This window comes from Vombatus ursinus, unplaced genomic scaffold, assembly GCF_900497805.2.
Source record: "Vombatus ursinus unplaced genomic scaffold, bare-nosed wombat genome assembly UNPS02014317.1, whole genome shotgun sequence".
Taxonomy (NCBI): Eukaryota; Metazoa; Chordata; class Mammalia; order Diprotodontia; family Vombatidae; genus Vombatus; species Vombatus ursinus.
In genome coordinates this window covers 36,868-55,210 of record NW_020954095.1, presented here as the reverse complement: position 1 = coordinate 55,210, position 18,343 = coordinate 36,868, and the positions used below count along the sequence as shown (strand labels likewise).

The window sequence follows — 18,343 nt, the reverse complement described above, 5'->3', positions numbered from 1 at the left end:
TTCCCAAACAGTTACTTTTCTACACCCACAGCTTCCTCTCTTCTAAATTCCCACTGGAATAAAGAGTTTGATAATATTTTATCTAAATTTTTAATTGTGCTCCTTATTCCTGGCCCTATAAACATTTTTCTATGCCTGCTTTTCCTCACATAGCCCTGCTCATGTAGAAGCCCTTTGAACATTAGGGAAGAGAATCGTGTCCCTATTACTCCACTTGGGAGTGGGTGATGGCAGCTCTTTGTGCTGACAGACCCTCTTCCACTATGTCCTCTCACCACTCCTGTTATATCAGACCTTCTCCTGGCCCATCCATTCCTTCTCCCAATTCCTGAACTGGCTATTCTGAACTAATATGATAGAACGCTAAGGGGACAGAGCCATTGATTTAAAGTTGGAAGGGTCCTCAAAGATCAGAGTCTAACCCCCTCATTGTACAGGTGAGACAACAAGTCCAGAGATGCTGAGAAGTGTATTGTTGGCAGAGCCAGGATTTGAATCCAGACCTTTTGATTTCACATCCAGTATGCTTTCCATTGTATTGTATTGCATTGCTCCTCATTTTAATTATAGGGCAGAGTTGGCCCTGAGTAAAGTGAAGTAGGGGAAGTCTGTGCCTTCATTCCATGCCACCCACCTCCCCCTTCTCCCTTTCAATTACTCAAAACCTTCACAGTTACTTATCCCCAGCTTCTCAGAGTACCTGTCCTCTCTACTCCTGCACTTAACCTCGTGGGATACTTTTCCTCTGAGTATAAACCTGTCCTATCTCTTTCCCTTTCTCTTCATAGAAACTCACCTGTTCTGTTTCATACTCCCCCAGGGCCTTGCTACTGGCTGGGATCAGGAACAAAATAATGCCGAAGTGTGAATTGATGCTATTCTTGTGGAAAAGATGGAGAGATGTGGATTGAGTGATTGTGCAATTAGGCAGATTTAGAACTGGTTGCATGGTGGGGCCCAAACAAATGTAATAAGTGGTTCAACATCAACCTGACACCTACAAAATGGGACTTGATATCCTAGTCACAGACAGCAAAATAGATGTGTGAATCCAGGGCATGAATGGACAACTAAGTGTTTGCATTATAGACAGGAGGATGTTTAATAGTGGTGGTGGGTAGGCAGTAGATAAGAGAATCACTATAAGAACAAGAGTGGGGGTAGATGTGGGGGAGCCTTATAACTAGACTTAAGGCAGGGAACACATATGAATTTTTGAGGCATTCTTGAAAGGTGCCAAGATCAGCAGCCCATATCCAGATATTCCTTGGCCCTGGCTCTGGTAAGGTACACACAAATAGAATAAACGAATAGAGACTAGGTTCAGTAACTGATCTGTGTCAGATTTGCATCCATATAAGTGGCAGGATTCTTTTCTTTTTTTTTTTCCTTTTTTTATTTTTAGTGAGGCAATGGGGTTAAGTGACTTGCCCAGGGTCACATAGCTAGTATGTGTCAAGTGTTTGGTCTGAAGTTGTATTTGAACTCAGGTCCTCCTGACTTCACGAACGGTGCTCTATCCACCGCACCACCTAGCTGCTTCACAGGATTCTTTTCTAGTCTACATTAGGCACACATAGTGTCCTCCTGCTCCTCCACTTTCTCTTCCAGCTGGGCTCCTGCATAAAGCAAAGAGAGCTACCGAATCCCTGAAGAATCTGGCCTGCTATCAGACATCTCCTGAGTAAGGTGACCTGGAGCATCTGAGTCTCAACAGGAGCCTGGTAAAGAAAGAATGCCCAGTCTACTCATTCTGTTCTGAAAGATCTTCTTTCTCCTGGAGTCCATGGCAGGAATCATAGAAAATGGTTTCATCATCATGGTGCTGATCAGGGAGTGGGTGTGATGTTGGACCCTGCCCCCTGGTGACATGATCCTAGCCAGCCTGGGCATCTCCTGCTTCTTTCTACAATGGGCAGCAATTCTTAGTAACTTCTTCACATATTTATCCTCAAGTAACACAAGTCTATACTTTGGCATTTTCTGGAATTTTACTAATTTGGCCACATTCTGGTTCACTACCTGGCTTGCTGTTTTCTACTGTGTGAAAATTTCTTCCTTCACTCACCCAATCTTCTGGATGAAGTGGAGAATTTCCCAATTTATCCCCGGCTACTGCTGTGTTCCCTACTGATATCCAATTTGATATTCATTCCATCTTTTATAAAGAGCTATCACATTTTCCAACTGCCAGGCATTGGTAATTACTCAAAAAAGACCACTTTGGATCATATGACACATGGATTCCAGAGGCATTCTTTCTTGCCCTTGCAAATGTTTATTTTGTTAATTCCTTTTCTTTTCTTCCTTGTACCCACCATCTTGCTCATTTCCTCCTTGTGTCGACACTCATGGAACATGAAGCTCCATAGTTCTGGTCCTCAGGATTCAAGTATGCAGGTCCACATTACAACTCTGAAGTCACTTTTCTTCTTTCTCATCATCCATATATCATACATTCTGTCTCTGATCATCACCCTTGTATCACCTATTTCAGTTTGCTGTTATGGGTTTTGGGTATGGGAGGTATTGACCTATGCTGGCCTCTCTATCCATCCTGCCTTCTTGATCCTGAACAGCTCAAAACTGAGAAGGGCTCTGAAGAAGATGCTTCATGACCCAGAGATAGCATGAGGGGAATTCAGCTCTAAAGTGATCAATATCAGTAATCAATATTGAGCATTACCAATACTGCTGTTTGTGACATAGATGCATAAGACTTAGAAAGGAAGGAAGACAGGAAGATTTGAAGGAAGGAAGGAAGGAAGGAAATAGATATTTAATTATGTAGTTATGATATTTTGGCACTGTAATAAGCACTAGTGATACCAATACAATCACTTAGGTACTGACTTTTCATCTTCTCCATTCTTTCCTTGATCTACTACCTAGTACATTCAACCCTAAGCCCTGCCAATTTTTCCTCTATAATATATCATAGCTAATTGAAAGGTATTTTGGAGGCTGACTTCCTCATTTTAGACATGGGGTACCAAAGCCATGAGAAATCAAGTGACTTGTCCAGGGTCAAATAACTGATAAATAACTGATAAATATCTGAAGCGGAATTTGAACCCAGCTCTTCCTGATTCCACGTCTAACATTTACTTCATTTTGTCATGATTTTACCTTTTCTTGTCTTTTGTTCTCATACTCACACCCACAGCCACAGGAATAGCCCCCATCCCATGCTCTAAACTCCTTGTGCCCACATGGTCATACAATCCTTTTTACTGGCCTCTGTGTCTATCCTGCAAAGAACAGTCAGATACACCTCAATTACCAGCAAGGGGGACTATGGGCAAGTCACTAAGCTCCCTTAGCTTTGCTTTCTTCATCTAGGAAAAAAAATGCAGTGTGTATGTCTGTGTATGTGTGTGTGTGTGTGTGTGTGTGTGCGTGCGTGTATGTGTGTACGCATGTATGCAATATTTACTTTAGAAATATGTGCAATGTGTATATGTATATGCGTATGCACATACACATATACCTATATACACATACACATATACACAATGGAGGTAACAGTATTTTCTTTACCTACCCCAGGAGGTTACCCAGGGCAAAGCACGTTGTCAGCCTCAAAGTGGTAGAGAAAAAGAATTTCTTGCTGTTCCATCTTCACCCTCTTCAGAAACCAAGAGTGGGTACCAATTGCCCCTCACAGTCCAACTTAAATGCATCATGGGCTTCAACTCTTTCCCCATTGACAGACAGTAGACTCTTCTTATTGGACTCATCTCAGATGATTACACATGAAAGGCTTTTTCAGTTATGGCCTGCCTTTTTTTTTTTTTTTTTTTTTTTTTGCTTTCTCATTCCTTTCAAAACTCAGTTGGAAATACACCTTCTATTCCCAGTTCAGTATCATATCTTTGAAAACACAAGTTTGTGTCTTTGGACCCCTAGAAGATTGGCATAGCAGATAAGGACCCAGCCTCTTTGTCAGGAAGACCTGGGTTCAAGTCTTGCCCAAGACATATGCTGGCTGGGTGACTCAGAGAATTGACTTAACCTCTCAGGGCTCAAGACAATTATTATTTTTTTTTTTTGGCAATTGAGGTTAAGTGACTTGCCCAGGGTCACACAGTTAGTACGTGTCAAATGTTTGGTCTAGTAATCCCCTATAATCTTAAAGAATTGTCTTGGGTGCAGCTAGGTGGCACAGTGGATAAAGCACCGGCCCTGAAGTCAGGAGGACCTGAGTTCAAATCTAGCCTCAGACCAAACATTTGACAGTTACTAACTGTGTGACCCTGGGCAAGTCACTTAACCTCAATTGCCTAAAAATAAGAGAAATAAAAAAAAAAGATTATAGGTTACTGAGCAGGTACTGCACTGGGATTTCCCTATACTAATGAAATCATAGATCTACTCTTCTTGCTCCACTCCACCCACCACAGATAAAAACAAAGCAATACTCTACCTAAAACAATGCCTTCAATCAATAAACATTTATTAAGTCTCTATTATGTGCCAAAACTACTAGCATATATATAGCACTTTAAAGCTTGCAGCGTGCTTAACAAAAAAAAATCTTATTTTATCCTCATTATAACCCTGGGAGGTAGGAGCTATTAATATCATCCCTATTTTATAGAGGAAGAAACTGAGATAGGCAGGAATGAAGTGACTTTTCCAGGGTCACACAGATAATAGGTATGTGAAGCTAGATTTGAACTCAGGTCTTCCTGACTCTGGATGCAACAGTTTATCCACTGTGCTACATAGCTGTTATATAAATATGAAGAAATGAAACAGTCCTTGTTCTCACGGAGTTTACTTTCAATTGGGGGGGGGCTGACACATAGTAGGTGTTTAATAAATGCTTGCTGAATAAATGAATTAAAAATAAGACACGTCCAGTTTAAGCATAATGACATTGTTCCAGACTATGTAACCACTTTACCCAATCACTCTGGCAATGTCCTACCCTGGTTCTAGCCTCTTTTAGTGCCCTCCTTGACAGGAAGAAACTTGAGGTGTGAGGATGTCCATTTCAGTGGCATGACAGAGAAAACCAGCTTTGAGAATATGAAGAGAGAGAAAAGAACCCTGCTAGCAGAGATGGCATCTTCCTCCTTAAGTTGTATGGGCAGAACTTTGATAGCCAGCTCATGGAAGAAAATTCCTCTTCTCATTTGCTTGGTTTGAGAGGATCAGAGACATAAATGAATTGAGTTCAATGAAACCAAAAACTGGGACATAGAGCAATGGCTGTCAGGAGCTGAGACCCAAGGTGGATGTAATTTGTTTGTGCACAATCCTTCCTTCCTACCCCCAATCATTGAGAGAGGAGAAGGCTCCAGTATTCTGCACACTGATCTACATGAGAGGGGTTACTGTGAGTGAAAACCTAAGACAAATGTCTTTGTCAGCTCCTGATGGGGAGTGGCTCAATTGAATTGAACTTTTGACTTTTGGGCTAGCTGTGGGATGGGGAAAGGGGATGTAATGGAGGTGGGGTAGCTCAGGAACATTCTTGCTGGGTATATCACTGTCATTTTTTTCATTCATTGCTAGCAGTCTGATTAATGTCATCAGTAGCCAGTATGCTTGGAGAAGGGAATCTAGCAATATGGGAACTTCAATCTATTTATCCAATTGTATAATCCATATGACAAATCATAAACTAATATGAGTCTGGGATAGCACTCAGAAAGAGGTGGTATCCAGAGGAGGGTGGTAGCTGGCTCCCTACAGGCCTGAGAGATGCCCAAGGAACTGGGATGACTCTGGACACGCTGCTGTTGGGTTCATATGACATGTGGGGAAAGCATTTGAGTGATAGCAGATATAGAATGGACGTCACTACCAAATAGTTTAAGGCACTGGTCACAGTGCCCACCTAGGTGTCATATTAATTACTGAGCATTAACCTATTTGAATTTATCTGTTAATGTTCCTTGAATATTATATTGTCAGTATGGCTTATAAATACTCAAATAGTTCTGTGATCTTATCCACTTGGCATTTCCCTCCAGCGTTGCAGGTCACATTTTATATGTGCCTATGTATCTCCTGTGATCTTGTCTATATACTCTTATTAGTTCTTTATAGGGCATATGCCCAATGTGATGAAGAAAGACCTTCTTCACATTCTCCCAAATCTTGAAGATACCATGGACACCACTTCCTGTTTAAATGGTATACTTTTCTCTTGCCATATTATGATAGGACCAGAATTTTAATGACTCAGCTTCCGGGACTTCCCTCTTTGCCTGCAAAATCTGATCAGTCATAGCTTACTTGACATACTTCCTGGTCTGCTAGCATGAAAACATCCCATTCCAGTGGAATCAGGACCTCCCAGACTTGGTTGGTGCTTGTGGTCATGTGAGTCACGAAAACCACATGACTTATTGATCAGATGAAGTTTCCAGATGTATAGGAGGAGTACCATGTCCAGAGAAGCTAATATCCTTGTTGTATATTCTCACTCTCTTAGGGCAATGTAAACCTCCTCTTTTATTAAATGTTTAAGTGACTTATGAGTGCCTCATTTTGTCCTTACACTGAACTTGCACCAAGAAGGTACTGGCTTTAGAATCACATTTGCAACACATGTGACTAGCCTATCTTCTCTTCCAGACATGCAATTTCTTGATAACATCCTTTACTCCTGTTCTCTTTTTGCAATTTTTCTTTAGCTCTTTGTTGAAGTTTGCTCACACTCACCATATTCTTTTCTATTATCCAGTGCATCATACTCATTTGTAGTTCTTTAGAGGCAATAGTGTGCCACCAGTGCCAGCAACACTGGTAATATATTAATATTGAAAAGATGGTTCTTTCCTTTCCCGGGGAACCTATGAAACAAAGATGTCTTATAGAAAAGGAAAATATTTCCCTTAGATTTGAACAAATAAGAAATGGAGAGAGAAAGGAAATGTCCCTATTTCCATTTCCTACCCCCCTATCCTCACCTTTCTCCTTTTCTGAAAATCTGTTAGTTTATTACCTAGAAGATATTGGTAAATCTGAGTTTATCACTATGGAGTGAGGAAATCCAAATATTTGGAATACTAAAAGTAGAAATTAAAATCATAGATTTAGAAGGAACCCAGCCATTATTTGTATTACCACTTGGGGAGATGTGGCCCTATGGGGCTAAATGACTTACCCAAAGTAACACAGTTATTTAGTTAGTGGTAGGTCTGGCTCAGAGGAAAGAGGAAGGAATCATGAAGAATAATAAAAAGGAGATAAGAATTTTAAAGTGAAAAGTGGAAAGAAAAGACCCTTCAAAACCTTGGAGGAGAGGTTTGAACCAAGAGCAGATATAGTTCTTGAGTAGCCAAAGAGAGACTCCTTTCTCAGCTAAGCAAAGGTGTATTTTATCTTTCTGGGTTATCTTACATGTAAATAGTCTTTCATCTTTATCTATGTCTATTTATCATAGTCTGAGTTCAGAACTTAGTACAGTGCCTGGCCCATAGCTAGTACTTAATAAATAAATGTTTGTTGATTGATTTAGACACAGGTTTCTCACTCAAAATCCTGCTCGCAGAATGTGTCCCATGTTTTTTCCTTTAGTAATGATGAAGATAAAATATGATGAAGATAAAGAGAGCAATGATGATAAAAATGAATGAAATGTATTTGAAGGGAAAGGTATTTCTGTGTAGTTATTTTATATATGTATATATATATACACACACACAACAGATTGATATATTACAAAGATTACTCACAGACACACACACACACAGACACACACTTATGTATATCTTTCAAAGAGCTCTCATTTTAGGGGTGATGTCTATATTCCAGGTAATCCTCATTGTTTATAATGAAGCACTCATGATGCACTCAAGAAGGCTAGTCTAAATTCATAGGGGGTCAGCCCAATGACTCACTATCAGCAGGGGGCCAGGAAATAGAGGAGCTATGCTTTTGTTTTCTGTTTTTCTGCCTTGCACATGTGTGGAAATTTTTTCTTCCCATTGGATTGCAAACAACTAGAGGATAGAGGGTATCTTTTGTCTCTGTGGCAACTTATATATGTAGTACCATACTTTGTTGAGAATGTTGAAGATGGTCATGACTGTCATCCTTAACATAAAGAACACAGGTATATTCTGGATATTTTTCTTACTCTCCTAGCTCACAGTCTCCACCTATGATAGCTGGAGAAATTTCCATATTGTAGCTCCTGCTACCTAGAGAACAAATATTCACTTGCAAGTATCTCATTTATGGTATTACATTACTATTGGTAAGGAGGAAAACAATAGAAATCTTAGAATGAATCACCATTTGTTCCAAAGATGACTCTCTCTTTTTCTTCCTCCTTCCCTTCATCCCTCCCCCTATACCTAGACTATATCTATACCCGTATCTATATCTAAACCTATTCCTGTACCTATACAATATTGGTATCCACACTGATACCGGTACTCATGTCTGTATCTATATTTATATTTATCTCCATTACCATCTACATCTCTGTCTCTAGTCTCTATATATCTACAAGCAAAAGGTATGCACATTACTCCTTCTTACCAGTTTTTCTATGGTTCTATAACATAGACCATTGTTCACATTGTTGGACCAGGCTAAAATGTTTCCATAAAATCCTCTGTTCTTTCTATACCATTTCCCTAGTACAAGAAGAGGGCAAAAAGAAAAATCTTCTTGAGTCCTTTCCTTCTCTCTCTGAAGGACCTTCTTTTCCTCTCCAGGTTACCGATCTCACTAATCACCATGAATATCCATGGGGCAGGCACACTTTATTTCCTCCAGTTACTTAAAAACAAAAAACAAGAATAAGAAATGTACAAAGAGTCCAGCAATTGCTATATAACAATACATTTTGTGAATTAGCCATAGTCTATGCCATGATTCTTACGCCTACCATGCACACTGCAAAATTTGATAGTTAGTTCTTGTTTTCCTAGTATCCTCTTTACAATTGGTAGGTCAGAGAGCCTTAAAAACTTAATAGCTTGTAGTGCCATAACTAGGCTCCCCGTGCCATTGCGCAAAAACAGATGCAGGGAAGTGGTAGGAGGTTGGGCAGAGGATAGTCTAGTCATGGAAGCAGTTGTGCAAGGAAAGTGGCATGCCTGTTTTCCAGAGTCTGGTATAACCTAGCAAAAGTTGGGAGGGAAAGTGGGCCTGGGGAAAGGTGAGCCCTGGCAATAGGACAGTGGTAGTAGTAGCCTGGGGATAGCCCCAGCAGCATGGGACTTCAAGGGAATTTGTGGGATGGAGAGAGTGAAGGGGAAGAACTCTGTTCTCAGGAGTTAGCATGCCCCACTGGATGTTGGCATACTGGGATAAAGCCTTCTTCATTCCATGCCAGTTAAACTCTGATGGCTATCTATTTCCTATAGGATAAAATCTAAATTCCTTAGATTTCAGGCATTCAAGCCTCTCCATAATTTGCCCCCTCTCAAACCCTTCAACCTTATCTTTCTTTCCACAAATTATGCCCTAAAATAGTGGTCAAAATGTCCTACTCTTTGTTCCTTGAACATAGTGGCTTGCCTCCAATTGTTCCCTCTGCCTGCCATGCCCTTCTCTCTTCTTTCAACTTATCTAAGTCCCACATTTCCTTAAAGGGCTAGCTCTAAGTCCCATTTTCTCTTTGAAAACTTTCCTGACTTCCCTAGTTTTCAGTGATTGCTCCTTCCTGGGAACTCCTGTACAACTTATTGCCTATTTCATTTACTTGCTACTTAAAATGTTCTGTCTTCTATCATTAATTATTTTTGTAAGCATATATTCATGTCTTTGATGAGATTGTAGGCTCCTTGAAGGAAGAGAATACATGGGAAGCCTATTTTGAGTCCTTTGGAGCTGGTGTAGTGCCTTCCCCACAGTGGATAACGTGAAAAATACTTTATGGTGATTCAGAAGTAGAATTTATTTTTTTATCCTCAGTAACTTGCATTGGATTAAGCTCAAAGTAAATTTTTATTAAATGCTTATTGAACAAAGGTGAACAGTGGTAATGATGGGTGATATTAACTGTATTAGAGTTTGGAATATGAAGACTATTAGAGATAGGACTAAATATAAATCATAATTAGGGGAAAGAGGAACTGGAAATCCCTTATACCCAGTCAAAAATGAAAGGCAAGAGGCTGATTGTATCTTATCCTTGTGCATCAGGCTTAGGTTGCTCAAATTGGCTCTCCTTACCACTCAGGAGTCAGGAATGCATAATTATAGCATAAACTGTGGCTCAGAGGCCCCTGATTCTCGGTTAAATAGAGTGAGATTGATCTTGGGAGATACTCCAAAGTTATTACTTCATTTACTATTATTTCCAGATATAATCTACTATGGTAAATTTCCAAGTAGAGTTTATGTATACCTTATGTCTAGATTTCTCTAAATGTTGGTAAAAGTAGCTCTTGTGTAACTACTCAAGGTAACATGTGGTTTTGAGTACAAGACTACCCACATTTCACCTTGCTGAAAATGCAGAAGGTGCAGGGGACTGGAAGGAATTCAAATGTAGAAATCACAAAGGGATTCTCTATGACTCATCAACAATATACACAATTCTCTTTATTCTCCAGGGGGTTCTACTTTTCCACAGAGCCTGTAGACTGACTCAGCACTACTCTATGGTTTGAATTTCCCTACAAGGTAAACTGAACTTGGGGTTACCATCAAGGCAACACCCTGACATTCCAGTGACTCCTCTCCCTGAGTGTCCTATACAGACCTCTGCAAAGTTGTATTGCTATCCTACGACTTTTATTTCTCTGGAAGTGAAACATGGTATGGATAGATAATCCTTTTCCTATTAGTTCTACTTGGATTGTCCAAGTCAAACCAGAATTTTTTGTTCTCCCTATGTTTTGGAGTTAGCCTCTTCATGGCTCCTCCATCTGAGGGCAGAGAACACATGGGTAATCCTGTTCTCTTTTGAAGAGGTACGCTGCTCAAGAAGTTTCTCTTCTCGGGATAAGTCAGTCCTGAGACTCAGTATTTTTTATCTTTGGGTGCTCCACATTCTGGAGATCCATTAGGCAAATGCTGGCTTGATGAATAAAGACTGGAGAAGGGAGCTATAGGAACTTTTTCCAACGGGCATTTGCATCTCCAAATGAAAGGAGAGTTAAATGACTCACCTCTTTTCATCTATTCTCCTTTACCTAGATATGCAGATAAAGGACATAACTTTACTTATGTGCATGTAGAGACTACTGAAAAAGGAACAACCCAATTAAATACTCTGTTTTGGGGTGACATGGAAGATGATGATACTATATATTCTCTTCATCATCTTTGTGCCATCTGTGGAGTTAGTAGGGACCAGTATTTTTCCATCATGATGTTGTCAAGGAGTCAAGCTCCCAGATTCTTCCCTCATTTTCTCATTTAATCAACCCACATTACTTATGTGCCTACTAAGTGCAAAATATTGTTCTAGGCACTGATACTTTAATGTCTTAGTGATATATTTTTTATTATCTCTAGTCTACACTCCTGACTCTTCAGGATTTTCACTAAAATGCTCCAGAAATATCTTTATCCTAAAATCCACACATTGGAAATACTTTCTGCTACTGTGGACTCCTGTGATTGGCTAGTTCCTTCCAGTACATCTACTTTAAGGAGGAGGCTCAGGCCAGCCACATCTTCATTCCTTTCCAGATTGTATCCTCAATCTCCTGGACTTTGTCTCCAATCCCACCCCACCTTCAGCTTCCTTTTATATGTCTTCCCCTGTTAGAAATATAACCTAGAGTATAAACTCCTTCAGGGAAGAGTCTGTCTTTCTTTCTACTATTATTTGTATTCCTGATGCTTAGCATAGTGCTTGGCATATTATAATTATTTAATAAAAGCTTGTTGATTTGACTTAGTATGGATCCTCCCTACACAAATATATATTTAAATCTCTTCAAGCTTTCTTGTTTTCTGCAAATTTTATCCCTGTTTTCCCATACATCATCTTTAGAGTATGCAGCAGATCACACACAGCACAAGACAGAGCCAGAATTTGAACTCAGGTCTATCAACATTTCAATTGTAATATATTGCCTCCTATTTGATTTATAAAAGACTTCTTCCCCACCCTGTAATAATGGATTCCAACACCAATCTGCTGGCCATGTTATTTGCAAGCCAAATTTGCCTAAAAGATTATAGAGAACTCACACAAGGCAAGTGCGCACATAGAGGTCAAATAAAGTGATACAAGCATACTCTCAAGGTCTCATTGAAGAACTTTGTACTCAGTTGTCTGACATGACACTGACAATGGATTGCTTGGCATGGTGGGCCTGTATCAAAGAAGGCTTTGTGCTCTGTGAGCAAAGCAGCATTTCAGTAGCTCAAAAGAAACGTGAAATGCACAAATTTAGAAATATCTCCATTTCAAATGTTCCTGTGGGCTATTTGTGGCCCACCTATAGTAGAGCCTTCCAGAGCTCATATTGATTTCAAAGGCCATAGTCAGACACACTGTACCTTAACTCTGACTTAGTGATGCCATCCTGGTCCTTTTCAAGAACAAAGGAGAACAACCAGCCAACCAATAATGGAGTATGGATGTTGATATATACAGATTTTGAGAGGACCCTTTCCTCTTCTAGGCTCTCTTTCTGGTTTCTTCTTTGGTGATTCAGGACCCTAGTAGAACTGGACAGGAAGATACATGATTGCAAGCCAAGTACAATTTGTCTGGAAAGGAATGGATGCAAATCTCCCACAGGCTCAATTACTATTTTTCCCTTTGCATCCCTTTGATTTACATTGCATTTGACTAATCTTTTGTTAGAATGTTGAATGTCAGAAAGTCAGAATGAGTTGAAATGCTCTTCTGCCTCTGCTTTGAATCCATCTACTCCTCTACTTCTGTAGATGCCCTTGTTTTTTCTTATTTTCCCCATTTTACTCCCCTTCACATTGTTCTCCATATGCCTCAGATCTCTTTTGTTCAGCTAATTAAAAATCTTCCTTTCTATCAACTATGGCCCTAGAATTTACTTCCATAAATTCTTTCTGGGTTTAACTGATTCTTTAAAGTAATCTGGAAATAGATATTTCAACCACTTAACAACCCAACCTTACTCCTCAGTAAAGTAGACACAAAAAGATGATGTGTTAGCCATAGTAAAATCTTAGGAGTTTAATTGAATTTGCAGTTGAATGGTAGTCATCCTAGTTTTCTAGAGACACTATAAATGGTGTTGGGACTAATGTTTCAGATGCCTCTTGCTCGGACAACTATGTCCATTATTTTGTTGATAATTGAACCAACAGAACCATCAGGACCATCTGTCTTTTTGTATTCTATGAAAGGTAGAGTCAATGGAAAGAACACTGGTTCTGCAGTCAGATGACCTGGGTTCAAATCCTTCCCCAGATGTCTACTGCCTATGTGACCTTGGATGAATCACTCAACTTTTCCAGGTCTCAGTTTTTCTTTAAAGTGAATGGGTTTGACTAGGTCAGGGGTTCTTAACTTGGGGTCTATGAATTTAAAAAATATGTATATATATTTATAACTTTTGATGTAAGTGGTTTCCTTTTTAATTCCACATATTTTATTTTATTCATTTACAAAATTATTTTGAGAAGAGGTCCATAAACTTCATCAGACTCCAATGAACACTGGGACCCAAAGAAGGTTAAAAAAGATGGTTTCTGAACTAATTTCTGGGTGTATATTCCTTTGACCCCTCCATGGCAACTGATCAGTAACATGAAAATTGCTCAAGGCTGTTTCTTACAATCCTGCATCAAGAAGTAGTTAAAATTAACAGTTCAATCAGGGGTTCTTAACCTTTTTTGGGTCACAGACCCCATTGACTGTCCAGTTAAGTCTATATTCCCTGTCTCAGAATAATGTTTTTAGATGCACAAAATCAAATATATAACATTACAAAGAAAGTCACTTAAGTTGAAATACAATTAAAAAAAAACACCACATATTTTTAAGAGAACTGAGGTTAAGAAACCATGTGAAGGGAAAGGGAAGACCCAACTCCTTTAGAAACTGGGACCTGTGCCAAGGAAGAAAGACCTTCACTGAGACTCAGTGTATTTTTAAACAATTTCTACTACCCTTCCTTCTTAGTCTAAGTCTCCTTCTCCCAGTGAGATCCAGATATCTGTAGCTGATGACTCTTTGGGGCTACTTTTGGGGCCATGATTGGAACAACCTTTTTTTTTTCACACAATGGCCCAAGGGCAATTTCTAAAGGTCTGGAACCATTGAGGCCACTAGTGAAAATAAGAAAAATGTCTCTATCATCCTTTCAGGACACCCAGATTCAAAGACATGAAGAGACAAAAGAAACAAAGATATCATGTATTCATAGCCACATGGTGACCAGGTAGAGAGACAAGGCAGCTAGGGGCAATGGTCTGAGCTACCCTCTCCTCACCACCTAGCAGCCCATGAATTTCTTCTTCCTCATGTGAGTTGCCAGAGAAGAGAAAGGGATTTTATCCATTCAAGCCTTTTGTATACACATACAGTTTTGGCTTGCCTGGTACCTTCTAGAAGACTCTACACCCCATAGGAACTCTGTCAATGGAGTTATTGCTTGATTGATTGACTAATTGGTCTTGTCTGGTTCAGAGGAGAAACCTGAAGAAAAATTGTATCCAAGGAGTGATTTATGTCACATATTTATATCCCCTTATGGGCAGTGAGAAATGCCAGGGCAGCTCCTGCTGCTCCTAGATGGGTCAATATGCCATCCTCTTCTCACCTTTATCCATCTTTCCCTTTCCCTCATTATCTCACCTGATCTCAGTGATTCATATAAGACAGCAGAAAGGCTCTCACAGGAGGGCAGTATTTCAACAAAGGCAGGTTTTACAGCAGATATCTTCTCTTTAAGTCCCTGAAGTGTGTGTTTGTGTGTATATGTGTGTGTATGTGTATGTATGTGGTTGTATGTTTCTCTGTGTGTGTGTGTGTGTGTGTGTGTGTTTTCATGGCTGGTAACTTCTACAAGGCCAGAAGTTACTTGAATGTGGTTATTCTCTCTTGATACCTTCTTCTTCCTCTTTTTTCCTCCTCAGTTTTCCCAGAGTTACTTTTCTATACCCATAGCTTTCCCTCCTCTAAATTCTCATTGGAATAAACAGTCTGAAAACATTTTATCTAAGCTTTCAATTGTGCTCCAGATTCCTGGCCCAACAAACACTTTTCTATGTTTGCTTTTCCTCACATGGCCCTGCTCCTGTAGGAGCCCTTTGAGCATTAGGGAAAGAGAAACCTGTCATCCTCATTACTCCACCTGGAAGTGGGTGATGGCAGCTGTTGGTGGAGGGTAAGAGTAAACTGGATGGGGCAGGCAGGTGGTGCAGTGGATAGAGCACAGGCCCTGAAGTCAGGAGGACCTGAGTTCAAATCTGACCTCAGACCAAACACTTGACACTTAGTAGCTGTGTGGGCACAGCTAGTAAGCTGTGCCCACAGCTGGTGGGCAAGTCACTTAACCCCAATTACCTAAAAAAAAAAAAAAGAGTATACTGGGCCTCTATGGCAGGGTTGTCCTCTATAAGACAAGGCCTGGAAGGAAATTCTTGTGGCCATACTCATGTGCAATAACTATAGAGTTGGTGGTGGTTGTGGGAGAAAGGAGGGCACATATTTATAATACTTAACTCTTGGGCCTCTGAATGCTATAATAACAACAACAGCAGTAAGAACAACAACAGTGATAGCTAGCATTTATACAGCTGTTTTAACTCTAGACACTTAACTTTAGGAGGTAAAGCCAAGATGGAGGAGAAAAGGTAGGAACTTGCCTGAGATCTCCTCAATTTTCATCCAAACAACTTTAAATCAAGTTTCAAAATTATTTCTGGAGCAGTAGGACCCACAAAAGGATGTGATGAAACTATTTTCCATCCCAAGATAACTTGGAAGGACTTCAGTTAAGGTCTGTCTCACTTGGGTAAAAAGGTAGTGTGTCCAGCACAGGTGGTGTCTGGGCAAGCCAGGGAAGGCTCCTAGTCCCAGCACAGATCAGCAACCCATGCTTCACATCCAGGCTCAACAGGCTAGAGGCATATTGGGGGAGTTGTAAGGCCTTCTGTCCAGATGCAGCAGGCTAATGGTCAGTCCTGGGAGGCCCAGAGGCCGCAGGACAGTTGGCTAGACTCGGTGGGGTGACACCAGCATAACAGCTTAGCTGCTAACCTTGGAGGCCCTGGCACAGAAAGTCAGTGACCATCACTCTGGACCCTAGTGCAAGAAACTTGGGACAGTGTTCCTTGTACCTCAGAAGCAAAGCTCAACTTTAAAGTCATGAAATAGGCTAGAAAAAGGAGCAAAAAAAAAAAAAAGCCTTGAGCACAGAATGCTACTATGGCAACAGGAAGATCAAAACAAACTCAGAGGAGGATGACAGCTATATCTTGCTAAATGTTAAACATCTGTGCACCAAATGGTATAGCTTCCAGATTTCTAAAAGAGAAGATAAATGAGTTCCAGTAGGAAACAGATAGCAAAAGTATACTAGTGGGGTATCTCAACTTTTCCATCTCAGAATTAGATGAATCTAACCATAAAATAAACAAGAAAGAAGTTAAGGAGGTGAATAGAATTTTAGAAAAGTTAGAAATTACAAACTATTGGAGAAAATTGAATGGGGATAGACAGGAAAAAGTCTTTTTCTCAGTGGTACATGGCACTTACACAAAAACTGACCATGTATTGGGACATTAAACACCTTTCAATCATGTGCAGAAAAGCAAAAATATTAAATGCACCCTTTTCAGATCACGATGCACTAAAAATTACATTCCATAAAGGCAGTGGAAAGATAGATTAAAAATTAATTGGAAACTAAATAATCTAATCCTAAAGAATGAATGGGTCAAAGAAAAATCATAGAAACAATAATTTCATCAAAGAGAATGACCACAATGAGACCACATACCAAAATTTATGGGATGTATATCTATATATGCTATGATTATCAACATGTAGGTAAATGTACGTATAAGTGTCTATGTATATGGGTATGTATGTGTCTATATATGTATGTATATATGTGTGAATATACATATGTGTGTTTATATGTATATGTGTGTGTATGTGTGTGTGTTTGTGCGTGCATGCATGCGCTTAATTGTAGACTTCTGGGGGGGAGAAGAGGAATGGCAAAAACAGAACAAAGTAAAAAATGCACAGCAGAAAACAAAAGAAAACTTACAAGGAGGCAAAGAAAAGATGGACAGCTTTCAACACAATGCATAGTGTTTATTATATAGGCTTTCTTGAAATGGAAATTTATTGCTGTACACTATGAATCTCCTCTCATGTTCTGCTGTACACATGACAATGCTTTTTCCCCCCTTTTCTTATTATTTATTTATTATTTATTTGGTGAGGCAGTTGGGGTTGTGACTTGCCTAGAGTCACACAGCTAGTGAGTGTTTATGTGTCCGAGGACTGATTTGAACTCAGGTCCTCCTCACTCCACGGTCAGTGCTCTATCTACTGTGCCACCTAGCTGTCCCCCTTATTTTATATTTAAATTTAAAATAAAAAATTACAAATTATAAAAGTGAAAAAAAATTATGGGATCCAGCCAAAGCAGTACTTAGGGGAAAATTTACAGCTGTAAATTCTTACAACAATAAAATAGAGAAAGAGCAGTTCAGTGAATTAGACATGCAGCTAATAAAAAGCTAGAAAAAGAACAAATTAAAAATACCCAATTAAACAGCAAATCAGAAATCCTGAATATCAAGGAAAGATTAATAATATTGAAAGTAAGAAAACCATTGAACTAATAAATAAAACGAAGAGCTGATTTTATAAAAAAAACTTAATAACACAGATAAACCATTGCTCAATTTGATTTTAAAAAAGAAAGAAGAAAACCCAATATTCAGTATCAAAAATGAAGAGAGTAAATTCACCACCAATGAGGAGGAAATTAAAACAATAATTAGGAACTATTTTGCCCAATAGAATACCAATAAATCTGACAATTTATGTGAAATGAATAAATATTTATGAAAAATATAAATTGCCCAGATTAAGAGGAAATAGAATATTTAAATAACCTTATGTTAGAAAAAGAAATTGAACAAGCTATTAATGAACTGCCCAAGAAAAAATCCCTAGGGTCAAATGGATTCACAAATGAATTCTATCAAGCATTTAAAGCACAATTAATTCCAATATTATACAAACTATTTGGGGAAAATAGGCAAAGAAGGAGTCTTACTAAGTTCCTTTTATGACACAAATATGGTGAAGATACCTAAAGTAGGAAGAGTCAAAACAGAGAAAGAAAACTACATACCAATTTTTCTAAGTAATGTTGTTGCAAAAATTGTAAGTAAAATACTAGCAAGGAGATTACAGCAATATATCACCAGGGTCATGCGCTATAACCAG

At 39.2% G+C, this 18,343-nt stretch overlaps 1 pseudogene; it reads left to right on the top strand.

Annotated features, from left to right (window-relative positions):
- Nucleotides 1-1,735: 1,735 nt before the first annotated feature.
- On the top strand, nt 1,736-2,634 carry LOC114042243 (annotated as a pseudogene).
- The last annotated feature ends 15,709 nt before the right edge of the window (nt 2,635-18,343 follow it).